The sequence below is a fragment of the Impatiens glandulifera genome, chromosome 1, assembly GCF_907164915.1.
Source record: "Impatiens glandulifera chromosome 1, dImpGla2.1, whole genome shotgun sequence".
NCBI classification, from domain to species: domain Eukaryota; kingdom Viridiplantae; phylum Streptophyta; class Magnoliopsida; order Ericales; family Balsaminaceae; genus Impatiens; species Impatiens glandulifera.
Window position 1 is genome coordinate 20,039,721 of NC_061862.1, and position 17,722 is coordinate 20,057,442.

The following is a 17,722-nucleotide window of genomic DNA, read 5'->3' on the forward strand; positions in this document are numbered from 1 at the left end:
TTTAAGAGTTGTCAAAATAACAATATTGGCACGAGATTTTCAAATACATACTATAAAGAAATGATATTTTCAAATTTTCAACCATGGTTTATAAAATACAGCATTTCACAAGTTAGTTAATAAATTGGGCTAATTCAGTTAACTATAAAAATTTATAGTGAATCGACATAATTAGAATAAACAAAAATGACTAATTTATTATAGTAAAAAAAATTATTAAGGTATTTTAGACCCTCATTTTATACCACGCAAATGGATCTTGTTAATTTTTAATTTCTTAAGTTAGAATTTTTTAAAATGACAAAACTAAATGAAAAATCAACAACTTACTAAATATGTTTTTAAAATAATAAAGTTAGTTTTTAAATTATCTAAGAAACAGATCAAAAATCGTCACAATCAGAGTTCTAACAAGTTATTAATAAAAACAAGTTACTCACAATTTTCAATAACATAAAATGTGATGCGCGACACCCACTGGATCATAGGACCAATTCAACGATCCAAATTGCTTTTACTCTTCTCCAGCACTCCAATATCGATTGTAGAAACCAAACGAAAAAAAAAAAACACATTATTTTCTCTCATTTTCATTTCATTTTTGTCAAATTTGATTTAACAATATATTTTTAGGCATGTTTAAGATTTGTATACTAACAATTCTCTAGGAATTGGTTGTAAAAGTAATATATAAATTTGTTGTGATCAATAAGACATAAATAATTCATTGGAAAGTTTGAAGCTAAACTCTCAAAATTTGAGATTTTTTAATTTCAATTTATTTCTATAAAAATACAATACTAATACTTCTAACATTGTGACAATCTAGAGTTTTGAGAAAGCTCTCTATATCCATTTTACCTCAGCAATTCATTTCAATTATATTTCTTCCAAAAATAAAATAAAATTTCAAAAATGTTAACTTTCTCATTCATTAGCAAAAATTACTTATTTATGAATATATTATCACCTTTATAATATGAAACTATCTATAGTTGGAGCCGATTAGAATCGAAATCTCCATGACATTTTTTAGAAAAATAAAATAACACTAATTAAAAAAATATAAAATATAAATTATAGAGGGTAAAATAATAAACACAATATAAAATGAAGTTCATAAGCAAATGCTTACATCTTCGTTAATTTATAGATTTACTATGGAATAATTGTCTTAAGTAATTACAACTTACAATATCTTTATATGTGTACATCAAAAGTCATATAAGAAGTAATGTCATCAAAGTGCAATAAGAAAAAAATGTATCGAACATAGTTTTGGTGAATCCATGAGAAATGGTAAAACATGTTTGTTTTGAAACGGAAGTAGTAATAGTGTGGGATATAAGAGCCTGAGAACGTGATCGAGAATGAGTTATCATAAGATGTGTGGAACAAGTTGGTGCATGTAGAGGAAGGAGATGAGGTTCTAACTTGAGGTTCAATATATGTAGGTGTAGTTTATATAAATTTAGAAGATGCATGCTCATTAATGTGAGGTTCAATATACTATCTTATGTGAGAGGGAGAGGGATATATCATTGTTGGTGTCACTAGAGTGAGGGTACTACCATTGAAGATGTAACTAGAATTTGAGATGTTTTGGGAGATGTTGAAGAGTATGACATTGGAAAATTATGTTCATTCAAGGTAACATGTGATATAAAAATACATTTAGATGGGATATATAAACACTTATAGCCTTTGTGAGAGCTATAACTAAGAAACTTGTCTTTGTTATAAGGATATATGTGAGAAGGTAACATGCACATCCAAATGTCTTTAATGAGTCATAGTCTAGAAATCTCTCTATATATACAGGGGCGGAGCCAAGATTTGAAATCTACCTGGGCTAGTTTTATAATAATATCAAACAAACAATCAATAACGACGGGAAACAATCAATAACGACGGTAAATTACTGTCGTTATTGATGAATGCATACGTAATATCTGGGGCTACCCGGGCTACAGCCCGAGCCGACTTGTACTTGGCTCTGCCCCTGTCTATATATAATAATGCTTAAATTTAAAATGCTCGAAATAAAAAGTCAAGAAATGTAGTTAATTTGGATATATATGTGAGACAAAATAGACATTTGGATCGAATTGTGGGTTGACCCGTCCATAAATTTGAAACAGTTAAAAATAAAATTAAAAATGTTATATGTATGATTTGAACTTGCAACCTAACGAAAACAAATAAACTCTTTAACCAACTAAGCTAATAAGACTTTAAATTTTAAATTAAATACCAAATTTGATAAACACGGGACATTTTTAATAACATAAGTTCAACTTTTTGACTAACTAATATATATAATGCTTAAATATAAAGTGTTCTGATTGTCGGGTTGAGAGATGTAGTTAATTTGGATATATATATATATATAAGACAAAATGTTTATTAAATAAGACTTCAAATAGAGATTTACGTTCCAATGTTGGAGTCGTAAGAAACGCTTCAGGTCAAAAATTATGAAATAATTTTGCGTGAGCGAGTAATGTCAAACTTGTTTTAGTTAGGTTGGTGACAGATCTTTCTTTCAATAACACTATTTTGTTCACTAGTTTGTGGGTAAGAGAGTTGATATTGTATACCATGAAGATTCGTAAATGTATAAAGATTGCGATATTCTCCTCCCCAATTTGTTTGTAGTATTTTTATGTTTCAACTAAACTGATTTTCAACCCATCTTTTAAATTTGGTAAAAATATTTAATACATTTGATTTTCGCGTGAGTAAATATAGCCAAGTAAAATGATTATAGTCATCCACAAAAAGTATGAAATATTTGTAACTATCAAAAGAATTAATTAGGGCAGGTCCACAAACATCATAATGTATCAAATCGAGAGGAGTAAGAGTACGTAATGTAAACGGTAATTTGTGAGCTTTTCCAAAATGACATGATTCACAAAATGAAATATTAGTTTTGCCTAATGTTGGTAACTTGAAACGAGAAAAAATAAAAGATGTGGTCGCTATGGTATGATGACCTAAACGATGATACCATGTCAACTGGTGAACGTTCTCCAATGAAAGCTTTATGTCAACAATGTCTAGTCAGGGATTTTTCAAGACAATACAACCCTCCTTTGAGTATTTCTCTCAAAAGTTTAGCCTTCGTAACACAGTTCTTTACAAAACAATAATAAAATATGAAATTCAAAACAATTTTGAAGAAAAAGACATGTCACACTTAGGTGATTTTTTGAAATATTTGATACATGTAACATATTCCAAAGATGCAGTAGTTGTTGCATACTCAGAATAATAGATTTACTAATATTATGAATATGACTAGTCATTTCATTGTCAACCATAACATTTCTTGCACTTAATAAGAAACATGAGATTGAAGATGACATAAATTTGACGTGGTATGATCTGTAGCACCTGAATCAGGACACCATTATGAGTTTTTCATTGTAGATGGAGCAACCATCATAGTTATCCCTGAATCAGGACACCATTATGAGTTTTGCATTGTAGATGGAGCAACCATCATAGTTATCGGATATGTTTGTTTTGATTTGTATCAATGGTAAAAATCAACTACTAAATTATCATTTCGATTACAAAGTTGACAAATAAGATGTGTTATATATGTCTTATCTTCCACTTGAATTACAAATCTGAAATTGTTCAATATTAAAATTTTTAATCATGACAAGGACCGTACATATGACTTTTGTTCGTAATTGTAGAACTCAAGTTATGAGTTCGTGAAATTTGAGAAAATTAAGAAATATTCTAAACCAATCCTAAAATTTAGAGAATTGTTTTATTTTAGTTAAAATAATTATTTTATGTAATTTTATATTTTTTCCATTTTTATAAATTGTTTTAGATATTTAAATTGAAAAACGATTTAGAGTCACCAAACATCCAAAGGTAAAAAGACATTAACAGAAACTGGTGAAAGGGTTTGAGCTTGGTGTAGTTAGGGTAGAAAAAGTTATCGATATTATATATCAAAAATACATAATCATAATAGATCGAAAATATCGATTTTTAAGCTATACCGAAAAAAATGTAAGGTATGGCACCGATATCAAAATTATTGATACGGTAAAAGTATGATATTTTTAAAATTTTGATATATCGAGATATACCGAAATACCGAAAGATTATTTATAAATTAAAATATATATTATATATATAATAATTTGATATTAATTTAATTATAGAAATATAATCTGTAAATAATATCAAACTATATATATTAAAATATTATTTAATATATGAAATCTCTACTTTAATGATGAGATTGAAAAAAAATCTAACCAACTTTTCATCTCTTTCTTTTGAATGGTGGAAAAGAAGTGAAATTTGGTATCAAATTCTTTCAATTATTGTCAAAGATATTTTACAATTTCATCAAATTAACAATTGTTTGTTAGTGAGTCTGTTTTTAACTTGGGTAAAATGATAGTGGATAATTTTAAGAGCAGTTTGAGTCATAAAATGATAGAAACATTGATTTACACAAATGATTAACTAAAAAAATAATTGAATTTATGAAAACTTCATACAGATTGAATTATTTAAGAAAAATAAAAAAAGTAGGTCTTTTATTAATTAAGTCTAAATTAAATACTATTTATCATTAATATTATTATCTAACCTGAATTGTATTATTAATTTATATAACAAATTTGTAGATACAAATATGATTAAAGACTGAAGTTCACTTTCTCACATCAAAGTCAAATTATACTTTTTTTTTTTATATAAATATTAAATTTTAAAACGAATATTTTAATTTATAATAAATATCTTTTTTTTTAGTTTTGTGTAACGTTTATAGAGTAAATATATTATATTGATTTTTTTTAAGTTTATATATTTTTTAGATATCAAATATATAATACTGATGTCGCACCGAAATTAAGATATATCGAAATTAAAATAAGATAAATGTATGAATTTTTTTATACCAAAATTAAGGTATACCGAAATTAATGTATATCAAAATCAAGGTAAAGTAAAGATATGGATTTTTGTAACATTAATGTATATCGTACCGACTCATCTATAAGTTGTCTTTGAAATGTTCGTAGAGTGGTTTGTGTAAACGCCTAATAAATCAATGGTCTGTCAGGATATCGAATCCTAGCCATAGCATGATTTTTTTTTTATACACTGATTGTAAACAAAACATTATTAATTTATTCCTTTCTTTTAATACCTGAACTCTAAACACATTGAAGTCACCTTTCAGAATCATTCCTTGAAGTCACCTTTGCCGTCAACTGAAATCGGTCTGTTCCTCCAATAAACGCTTACAGCAGAAGGGCACAGTTACAAGAGGATTGGTAAGATGTTCCCGTGCAAGTAAAAAAACAAGAATCCCACACTCCATGAAGATTGTTCGAAAAGTTGATTTGCCAGCACCATGTAAAATAGCCACAGGAAAGCAGTAATTGTAGCCCTTGGGTTTTCAAAGCTTCGGAAATGTGTCCAATAGGACTTGCACACAGAAGGGTAGTTAGGATAACTCCAATAATAGTAGATATCCTCGAAGTGAATTTTGGGAAATATTCATTTGATAGCACCAACTATAGTTGGCACCAGATCGAACAACCTGGAAAGTACTGATGGCAAGGCTAGCTGCATCAACCGGAACAAGCTGACCGGCGAGAAGTTTGGTAAGAAGTGGTGTCATAATAATAATTGCCTCAATAGTCGAACATGTTGTCATAAGAACAGAGAGGGGAAATATTTCCTTTAGAAATATAAGTGGCAACATTCTATGCTTGGCCTCCAGGACAACAAGAAACCAAGATAAGGTATATTGCAAGAGGTGCAGAGAGTTTCAATGTCATGGCCAAAAAAGCCTAAATAAAATGTGGGTTTAATCAAGTATTGAGCAAGAAATTCAACTCCCACAGTTCAAGGATTACATAAACATGTTCTGAAATCTTCAAATTAATTTTAATGTCAATGTCATGTTAATTTTCAAGTTGTTTGTAACAAAAGACCTGAATTATCAATGAAGACAAATGTATTGTGTCAAACGTAAGGAAAAGAAGGCAAACAAAAAATAGCATAGAGCTTCATAAGAAATTATGTAAAAGACATTGCAAAATTCATATAATCAGGAAAATTGGACAGAACAAATAATTTATTTAACTCATATATACCCAGCACATTTTATTCATTATAAAAAGTAACCAACAGGCCTATTAACCCGATCGTATTGTGATCTTTTCTTAAACCTGAGTTGTGCTGAGGGACAAAATGATGGTTCATGAAGAATTACTTATCATCCCTAAGATATTCATAATATAACCATTTAAAAGAGATTAATTTGTTTCAATAATAAAAATAGCACAAAAAGTTATATATAAAGAGCTAGAATCAGCTAACTGTTATATGTTGACATTAACCTCGTCGAAAAGATTCAATCTTAATTCAATATGAAGGCTCTCAGCTCATGTAGTACCATAAAATGTAAAAACTCTTTCAGGATCAATATTAGTTTTAGCATTTTTTGAATTTGACAGAATATAAACTTTATCTTTCATTTGAGCCCACTTTACTTTAGGTTGTCAACTAAAACGCATTATATAAATTTCAGCAACAAAAATTGCTCCTAGTTAAAAGTAATCAAAGTTATTTATCTCATTCTATAAACCAAATCATTATCTCAGTAACAAGAATACGAGAACTCTTTTTTTTCTTACTTGCACATCAATTATGCAAAGTAATCAAATCATTATAAGGAAAAGAAAAGAAATAAAAGGTAATGATCATAAAGCTTGTGTTCCCATTAAGTGTTTACAACGAAAACAAACAAATAAGAACTTTTATTTAAAAATATGAAGACTAACAATGTTGTAGAGTTACAAATGAAGCAGGAATTAACATACAAACACATGTGATGTATATACTTCAGAAGATTCACATCCACAAGTATAAGCACATCAAGTAAAGACAATCTACAATAATGAAAAAAAGAGACGAACATTGATTAAATCTATAGAGATTAAAGTAGCGGATAAAAAAAAACAGTTTGAGTATAAAATCTGCACTTTGAAACTCAATTAAATGACAAACCATATGATATTTAGATATTGCAGATCTTAGGGATGATTACAACCCGAACTTCCATTGAAATAAAGTTAGTTTAGAGAAAAAAATCCACATATAGATTGTGTGAGAACAAAGCTGAAAACTAGGTGAAGCGTGTCATCTTCTGGAGAATGAAGTGAGTTATGGAAACAATAGACAAATTTCATCAACAACCAAATGAAAATGCTCATTAAGACGAGAAGATGAAAGCGGTAGAAACTTACCTAACTTCCTCTAGATATACTTGAGAGTTCTGAAGGAATCAAATATCTTGATCTTCGTTGATTGATTAATGGCTTGGAGCGAGGTGGTTGTGCGAGTGAGATTAGACTGGACGATCAAGCGAGCGGGATGAGGGCTTGAGGCTGGGCTTGAGACTGGTTCCAGAATGCCTCAAAAACCTTATATGAATCTATCCTCCTCCACTCGTATAGGTGGTGTGCGCTTAGGGTTTAGTTAAATTATAAATGAAGTATAAGTAAATAATGCAACAGGTTTTGAGTTTGACCACGGTATAAAAAACTGTGGCCATCTTTATATATTTTTATTTATTTTTTTATGTTTTGACCAACAGCAACAGTAATCATATACCTTTTCTAAATTTCGTCGCTATAACTTACCTTTTTATTAGTGATAGTTGAACTCATTTGTCAAACATCGTGAACTTATTTAGTCATTGATAACAATATTTTAAATTTTTCTTAAATTTTCATTTTAATTATAAAATAATTTTGTATGAAAAAAATACTGTTAAATTTTTAACATTATTCAAAAACTATTGCATATATAAATGAAGTGTATTAGAATTAAGAACTTAAGTTTGAATTTCTTATTATTAATTTGCTACTAACAAATAGATTTGAATTTAATCTAAACAAAATAGGTTCACGATTCAAATCCTGAACAAAGTTGTCTCATTATCTTATCTATGAAGATCAGTCTATAATTTTGAAAGCTAAACCAAATTTTTGGAAACAAACAAGTTGTTGCATAAATAACTAATATGTAGTTTCATAAATAACTAATATGTGGTTTTTCTGAATTAGTACATCGACTTTATTTCAAATCGTCGTTTCAGGTCCAAAAAGAAAATGAAAGATTACCTTGAGACAGGTATGCTAAAACGACCAGCTTCGGACACTACAGAAAATGTAAGCCAAAAAAAATATATATATCTCTCAATTTCTTGTTTTGATTTTTCTTAATTTATAGTTTACACAGAGCAGACCACTATGAGCAGCAATAAAAGCCAAAGGGGGAAGAAATCAACATCGAATAAAAAGATCCTATGAATGCAGCTTTGATCAAATGAATGTGCCCGATGAGGTTAGATGGTCACTAATTGATATATCTAGTGACAAGTGGTGTGCATTTAATGACAATGAAACTATACCAAAATAAATAACTCTTGTTTGGAAAACTTATAAGCATTCCAAACATGGATTGTTGATTCTTATACAATTCACGACCAATAAATGTACACCATCCGTCACTGAATACAATATTTAGTGACCATCTAACTTAATGAATCGAAACATTTATTTGCTCAAAACTCAATTCATTTGATATTTTTGCATTTGATGTCAATTTATTCCCTTTTTAACTTTTATTACTGTTCATAGTACTCTACTTTGTATAAACAATAAATTCAGAAAAAAATAAATAAAAGAAAAATAGAGAATATTATATTTGATATAACTTATATTTTATGTAGTATCCGAAACTAGTCGTTTTAGTATTCCTATCTCAAAATAATTCTCCACTTTTTTTGGTCTAAAACAACGATTTGAAATGGAATTGACTTAGTACTGCATAAAAATTAAATATTAGTTATTTAAGCATTAATTTGTTTGTGTGTAAAAATATGGTTTACCTTAAAAAAAAATAGACTGCTAGTTCATGTATAGAATAATGCATAGTTTTTTTAAGGATTTAAATTAGGAACCACATATATACTGAATATTCTTTTCAGTCTAATATTTTATCATTTCACAACTTAAGAAGAATTAAAGTTCTTTTTTCATAAGTTTGAATATACTTAAAGACTTAAGCATTGCTTATATATCATTTGTTATCATATGTTTACATAGTACTTGGTAGTTAATAGTTTCAAAAGAGTAGATGTAAGTAAAGATTTGAGCATTATTTATCATTATCATTGGAATAACAAACCAATAACAGTTCAGCGTCAACTAACTTTATCATGGGAATAAATCCTCATATTCCAAATAAAATAGAAACTAATAACTAGCATAGAAAGCATTTTGAGCTTAGTAATTTATCTTAACACAAATAACCTAATTTTTATATCAAACAACATTCTTTTTGCACAAATTCCCATACAAATTCTAAAACACCACAAACCAAACTAGTGTTTTTTGGAATTTATATGTTTTTTTAAAACAATTGTTAGAATAAAAAAAATATAAGTTATTTGAAATTTTGTTAAATAAATTATTTAAATCTTTTATTTTTATATTTAAAATTTAATAAAAGTAAAGTAGTTGTGATTTTTTATTTGAAAGTAAAGTAGTTTTGAAATGTGTTGTCTCTTCTTCCTAAATGAAAAAAAAAAGAATTACCTCCATGATATTGTTGTTGATGTTGATACTGTTTCTTCTCCTCTAGTTCACCCCTCTGACTCCTTCAAAATCATAACAATTACTACCTATTGCTGCATCTTGAAAAGTAATCTGGAAAGTTTCCATGGGTGCTATTTCTGCATTAATTCCTTCAAAATTTGCATAAGTTGTAAATGGCAAACTGTTAGAGTTCTATGAAGCTAAACTTACTTCAAACGCGATGAATGAAAAAAAACAGAAAACGGGCATGGGCAAGGAAAACGAGACACAGTCCTGGATAAAGAGAGAATAAATAATTAGTTTAAAAACATAACATATTTATACATGGTGTGGCGCATAATCAGATAATCATTTGACTCTCAAATTTGTGAATGAGAAAGTGATGGTGAAAGAGATGTCCCAATTAATCCAATCTCAATCAATCATGTAAAATATGACTTCTAAAAAAACATATAAGACAAAATTTTCCCACATAAGCTATACATAAAGAGCAACCATCCACTTGAATTAGTGCAAACTAATATTAATGAATTTATTATACTATGTCAATATTTATTGATGACTTCACCCTAAGTAGAGTTTACAAGAGGTTATTTTGATACTATTGAATTGTACCTTTCTTGTTTAATGCAAGTCATAACTTTTGATAATGTCTTAAGACAAAAATATAGAGACAGCCCAGAAAAAATGAGATGAAATTACTTGAAAATATATTAAGAACTGATTCTACTTCTAAATTACCATAAAACAATTAGAGTTAAAGTGTACAATACAAAAACTAATAAAAACATGGCTTGTGGTAAAAAGTTACAAGAAAGAATATTGAGTAGTCTATGAGACTATTTGATTATTAATCTCATTGTGACTTGAAGGGAGTGAGAAATTTATATATGGGACTTGAAGATCTTATTTTCATAAATAAATCAAAGACTTCTTTGACGAATTAAAAGAGAATATATATGTTTGAAAGGACAGACATGGGACTCAAGTCATCATATTTAGGCTTAGAAGTGAAACAAATTGAAGTACATATTATCATATCTCAAGAAAGGCATGTGAATGACATCTTCAATTTCATATGAATTGTAAAATATTGAAGATAGAGAAACAATGAATTCAATTATTTTTTAGTGAAAAGTTTGAGATATTTGAAAAGTACAAGGAGGTACAATCGATTAATGAATGTACTACTTGTCCACAAGTCACTTAAAATACAAGGTGAGTCTAGTTATATATTGTAATATTTTTGTGAAGACAATGATGATAGAAAAAACTTTACAGATTTTGAATTTTTCTTAAAAAATAATCATATTTAATGGAAATTGAAAAAACAAGCCATTGTCATACTTTAAACCAAAGTATGAATTAGAATATGTTGCTGCAGCATATGTACATGTCATGGCATATGGCTAAATAAGGAGACTATTAGAGGAACTTCATTTACCAAAATTAAGCTACACAGATTTTTGTTGAAATCAAATCTGCTCAAGTCTTCGGTACTGCTCCATGTGGAATTCGCAAATTAAATTGTGATATAGCTCAAATATGAATCAACTTGTTTGATATCTTCATCAAAGGTCCAAAACACAAGTCTTTAGTGAAACTTTCTATCCATAATATATCTTCCTACAGGGATATTGAACCAAATTAAAGGAGAGGAATTAGAAGAGACTTCCTCTAAAGTATGATCATCCTCACCTCATTCACTATGAATAAGTAAACCTTTTCAAGGTTCTCAATCTGAAACCTTGGTTTGAATAATAGTACTAAAGAACCCTAGCCTTTCCAAGATACTTACTTAAAGTCTTGAAGAAAATCAATCAGATTAGTTGATTAGTTAGTCAGTGTGGAAAGGATCTTACTAATTAAGGATGCAAATTAATTTGTAAGCATCTACTCTATACATAAGTAACAGATAGATCCTGAGATGAACAAAACCTAGCTAATTAAAGAAATTAATGAGTCTGAATAGGTTGTAAAAAGGAAAAGAGAAGTATTACATGGATTGAAAAGAAAAGTTACACATATACATATATAAAGGGTACATATATATGCCCTAGGTAACAAAATAAGGTAAAAATTTTAGAGGGAGAAACATAAATAACTTGAATAAATATGAATATCTTTTTCAGAAAGCAGTACGGACTGATGGATGAGTTGAATAAAATTGAAAAGGAAAGATACCCATATGAGAAAAGGTCCTGTTCTTCAAAGTTCCATATATATATTCATGTTAATGAAACTGAGAGAGAGAGAGTTTGGATCTTGAACTTCACCTGGAAAACCCATGGTTGGAATGACATAAACGCTCTTCTCCGATCCCTGTAGCCTCTTATTTAGATTGTAATGAACCAATTCTCCGTCAGTCGGCGAGAATCTAAAACCTGGGAAAATAGATGGTATAGTGGTCTGCGCAGCCATGGTAACAACAGAGAGAAAAAAGAAGAAACTGATAATGGAAGATAAACCCTAAAAGTATATATATATACCATGACAAAGATATTAATGTTTGAGATATATTAAATTGAGATAACCTCACAAGTACTTTAATATTAGTTTTCTTATTCAACAATAACATTTCTCTCGACTTAGGAATATAGGATAATTTTGAAGTTGCCTAAATAAAATCAATCATTAAAAATATCTTTAAACTCTATAATTAAAAAAAATATACAAACAAATTATATCTTTCAAATTTCAACATGTTTTTCATAAAATTATCTGTTTTCCACCGATTTAAACCATTGAACTTGTAACATCTTTTTTTGCACCCATCCACATTATTATCTTTATGTTTTTCTCTTATTTTAAATTTAAACCAAAAAAAAATTGTCTTAAATCTAAACAAGTCTTAACCTAATTCATTGAGAAATTAAAATAGTTTTAAAATATTAACGTCTATTTCAACATTTAAGTTGTCACTTACCTTCAATTTCAATCATAGCCTAAAAATAAAAATGTATAACTAGATTTTTACACTTAATATACATTTTAGATTTACATGTTAATTCTTTATTGAATATGTTATGTTTTGTCATTATGAAGGGGCGTGTTGGTCATAGCGCTGATGCATTTTCCACACATAACCAAGCAACAAACCCATAAATGAATTTTTGAAAACTATTTATTTTCCTAATTTTTTAAATGTAAATTAGGTGACAATTTTTAAAGAGCCAAGTATATCTATCGACAAATATGTTTACAAACTAACTCGAGTCAAGCTTATTATTTTAGTTCCTAATTTTGTATTATGAGATTCGAGAGGATGATAAGAAATGAAACTTCTACCATTCGAATCAATTCTATTACTTTTTAAGAAATGAGCGACTTTTAATCGTCCAAAAGAAATTTTAAATAAGTATCCAATTAGAATGAGGGAAGAAGTTCAACTACTTAGTTTGTTTACCAGTGCATTCTAATAGTTTGTTCTAAGATGGTCTCAATTAAGAAATATATTTGACATACATATTAATAAAAAAAATTTCAATAACATTAAACATAAAAAAAAATTACAAAAGTAACGAACTCACACTAAGACAAACAAATCTTTGAAAACATTTCCTAACTCGTTTGTTTATGGATTATTGGAGTTTTTAGTTAAAATGATACTACCAAAATAAATATTTAAAAAGAATTAATTGATTTTTTTTATTTGATCATGATTTATCTTAATTATTATGGTTGATACAATTGAATATTAGGTTATTAGAGAATTATGTTTCAATTATAATACTTTAATTATAATGTGGACATGGTGGAGAATGTGTTAAGATGAGGATGAAATATAGAAAGAATCATAATTTGGAGTTAAGTTGGGTTTAAACAAAATTTGAAATGAGGTTGAAAAATAGAAAGAAAAAGAAAGTAAATAAATATTTCATCAAACAGTGCATTAGATTTGAAAAAATTAAGTAATTAAAAATAAATTAACCTGTCTTTTTTTTTCACCCTAACCTAGATATCTCTCTTCTTGTTCTCTTGTAGGGTTTTATTAATTATATATTTGTATATTAAATTTAACATAAACGAGTATTAGGATAACTCTTATCCTTAATGATCATTTAAATTTGTTGTTTTTCTGTAAATTATATTTTATCTTTTATTTTAAAAATAATGTTTATATGTATATTTAAAATAATAATATTATTATTTATTTAAATAATTGAGATTTAGAATGAGTTCATAATATACTATTGCTCAATATACTGTCGCTAAGGTTAATAGCCACAGTGATGATACCTGTCGCTAACCGACGCTATTGCTTCCGTAGTTAAAAAAGAGGCTACGGGAGCATGTACTGTCGCTATTGGCTGACTACAGTAAAATAATAATGTTGCTAAAGAAGTGGCTAAGGGAATTATTTACTGTCGCTAAAGAGTAGTTACATTAATTTAAAACAATTACTAAATTATTTTATAATTTACTAAATTTAACATGAATGAAAAAGTTTCAAATATCTTAAAACATTGAAACAAGATTTGTTATTAGTAAAATTAAATCATTCGTATTACTAAAACAAACCTACATAATATTTCTATAAAATACAAACATTATTTCTCAAGTTTATAAAATACATCAAATATAAGTTTGAGCACGTACTCTCCATTTATTTCTGAAAAATCTCACTGCATAGTCATCCATTTAGTTGACTTCACAAACACTTGCTAAAAAGCTGTCAAATATCAAACAATAAATGAGAAGATACCATCATCTATTCCCTATCATCAAAAGAATACTATAATTTACTCAATATAGTCATAATCTCTCATCATCAGTACCCTATCATCAAAAGAATACTATAATTTACTCAATATAGTCATAATCATGTTCAATCATTTGAATCACAATTAAGTCAAATTCAAATTCAAACTCAATTCAATCTAATTTAAAACACAAATAAAATGTAGTTAAAAGAGTTTTAAGTCTACTGCATTTTAAATCTAATATTGTGTTAACATTAATTACATACCAAGAATGTAAATGACTTTTAAACATACAAGTTGGAAAAAGATCACCCCATCATATTCATCACCATGGTCACTACTTTCTATAATAAATAATGATTTGAAGAATAATAAAAGACTCACCTCAAAGTACTGAGCAGACAGGGAATTCATGTGGCTTTGGTTTCATTAGACAAAACTAAACAACATTATGATCATCTTCTGTTTACAGCAAAAATGTTATCATCACTAAACCAAGTTTATTTTCCTACAGCCCAGTTTTGATAACAAAACAACGAAAACTCACAATCTTCACAACTAGGGCATCCAACCATCCTTTTATTGTCTCCAATGCATCAATGTTCTCCGATCTGTGTCATTTAGAGATTATCAAAATGGAATCCATTCTTGTATATTAACATATGACCTTCAGAGAAGACATTAACAATCCTTCCTTCTATTTGGCTATCACGAACTGTCTTCTTCATGATCTCCAACACCTCATTTGTCAATAGGAAATGACCTAAATAAAAAAAATAAGATTCATTCTGAAATTATCTAGCAGATTTCTCATTCAGATGTGGATTTAGATAGAACCAAAATCACAAACTACAATCAATACAAGTTGGACACAAACCTAAATGATTGGTGGAAAATTGTGGATTTAGATAGAACGAAAATCACAAACTACAATCAATACAAGTTGGACACAAACCTAAATAATTGGTGGAAAATTGTAGTTCAATATTGTCTTGGTAAAGCGTGAATAGAGGAGCCATTACATATGCATTATTGCTTCAAACCAGGGAAAAACAAAATAAGACATACGAGAAAGAAAGATAAGCAATGGTTAGCAATCTCATCCAATAATGGCAATCCAATCGATCTACAATTTGGTTAGAAATCTCATCCAATGATCCAACAATGAATGTGATGATAGTAAAATTATCAAATTAACAACTATATAACAAAAAAAAGTAAAATCCAATTGAAATAGAAGAACCTAAAATCAACACGTTCTTTTTATGTATTCTTGGCCAAAATCAACACATTATTTCCCAATTGAACTAGAATAACATGAAATCAAGTTCAATTAAATTATTATTCCTTAGATCATATTTTAATACCAAAACAGTTGAATAACTTGATACAAATAAACTCACATTTCATTTCTCCCGAGATTAATAATAATACCAGTATTATTGGAAATATTAAAAAACAAATATATATAAAACATGTAGAATTTAATGAAATGAAGAACACAAAACCAAAACCATCATAACAATGTTTTTTACACCACTTAGATATTAAAATTGACACACCTGTGAAGTGGAAACCAGCACCAAGCTAGGATGGTAAGCCAAGTAACATTTATCCTCCCACTAGATGCAAACAGTTAAAAACTAACAGTGAATATAGAGGTGGTGATTATATATCACAATCAGCAGAAACAAAAGAAAATGATCACTTAAATGTTGAAATTATGGATAGAAATGACAAAAAAATTGGAAACCATGAAAAATAGGTACAGTTGAAGTTAGTTAGTATGTGAATATATATGGATGAAATGGTGACCCCACCTGAAAATGTGATTTACCAATAACAAATAATTGAATACGACTTACCCAATTTGATTCAAACTAGTCTAATTGGCACTCGAGGTGCAAAATGCTGAAGTTCAGGAAGCCACTGCCAAGAAAATTATAGTATATTTCTTTAAAACAGATCATTTCTATAATTAAATTGTAGGAATTCCAACACTAAACAGACCGTTTTCAGTATGTTCTCATTGCTTGCTCGGCTAACCAACGAGAATGTGGAGACAAATACGTCTGCCCCTTGATAGCTCAAAGTCCTCAATCTGTTATAATCCTCTTGACCTAAAAAATGATGCAATGTAAAACAAAAGAAATCTAAGCATAAATAGTAAGATAACAGTCAATTGATGACCTCAAAAGAGTTCAAAACATTCACAAACATAACTTGAGTTCTTATCCATATGTACTTGTATATACTATTATTATGTAATCTAGAAGATATGAGAATAACAGTAAGAGAAAGAAGGTTAAATTTAGTGTTTAGTCTTTATTTTCGTTAATATAATTTTAACAAATATTTGAATCTAGTTTCAAATATACATTCAAAAATATACATTAACTTTTAATATTGCATTATTATCTAATGCAAACAATATCAAAGTATAATAACAATTAATAATTGTCATCTTTCCCCAACTAGAATTCATTAAGTGCATCTACTTCCAATAAGAATTAGAAACATTCTAACAAAAGATGACTATCTAACAAAGAAATACAAAAGATGGAAGGCACTTACAATTGTTCTAATATTAGTAAGTTACTAATTTCAGATGTCAATGGACCAGAGAAGTTGTTTGTAACAAAAGACCTGAATTATCAATGAAGACAAATGTATTGTGTCAAACGTAAAGAAAAGAAGGCAAACAAAAAATAGCATAGAGCTTCATAAGAAATTATGTAAAAGACATTGCAAAATTCATATAATCAGGAAAATTGGACAGAACAAATAATTTATTTAACTCATATATACCCAGCACATTTTATTCATTATAAAAAGTAACCAACAGGCCTATTAACCCGATCGTATTGTGATCTTTTCTTAAACCTGAGTTGTGCTGAGGGACAAAATGATGGTTGATGAAGAATTACTTATCATCCCTAAGATATTCATAATATAACCATTTAAAAGAGATTAATTTGTTTCAATAATAAAAATAGCACAAAAAGTTATATATAAAGAGATAGAATCAGCTAACTGTTATATGTTGACATTAACCTCGTCGAAAAGATTCAATCTTAATTCAATATGAAGGCTCTCAGCTCATGTAGTACCATAGAATATAAAAACTCTTTCAGGATCAATATTAGTTTTAGCATTTTTTGAATTTGACAGGTGAATATAAACTTTATCTTTCATTTGAGCCCACTTTACTTTAGGTTGTCAACTAAAACGCATTAAATAAATTTCAGCAACAAAAATTGCTCCTAGTTAAAAGTAATCAAAGTTATTTATCTCATTCTATAAACCAAATCATTATCTCAGTAACAAGAATACGAGAACTCTTTTTTTTTTCTTACT

The 17,722-nt window shown here is 28.2% G+C and overlaps 1 pseudogene; it reads right to left on the bottom strand.

Annotated features, from left to right (window-relative positions):
* Nucleotides 1-5,055: 5,055 nt before the first annotated feature.
* LOC124920179 lies at nt 5,056-5,934 on the bottom strand (annotated as a pseudogene).
* Between the last annotated feature and the right edge of the window lie 11,788 nt (nt 5,935-17,722).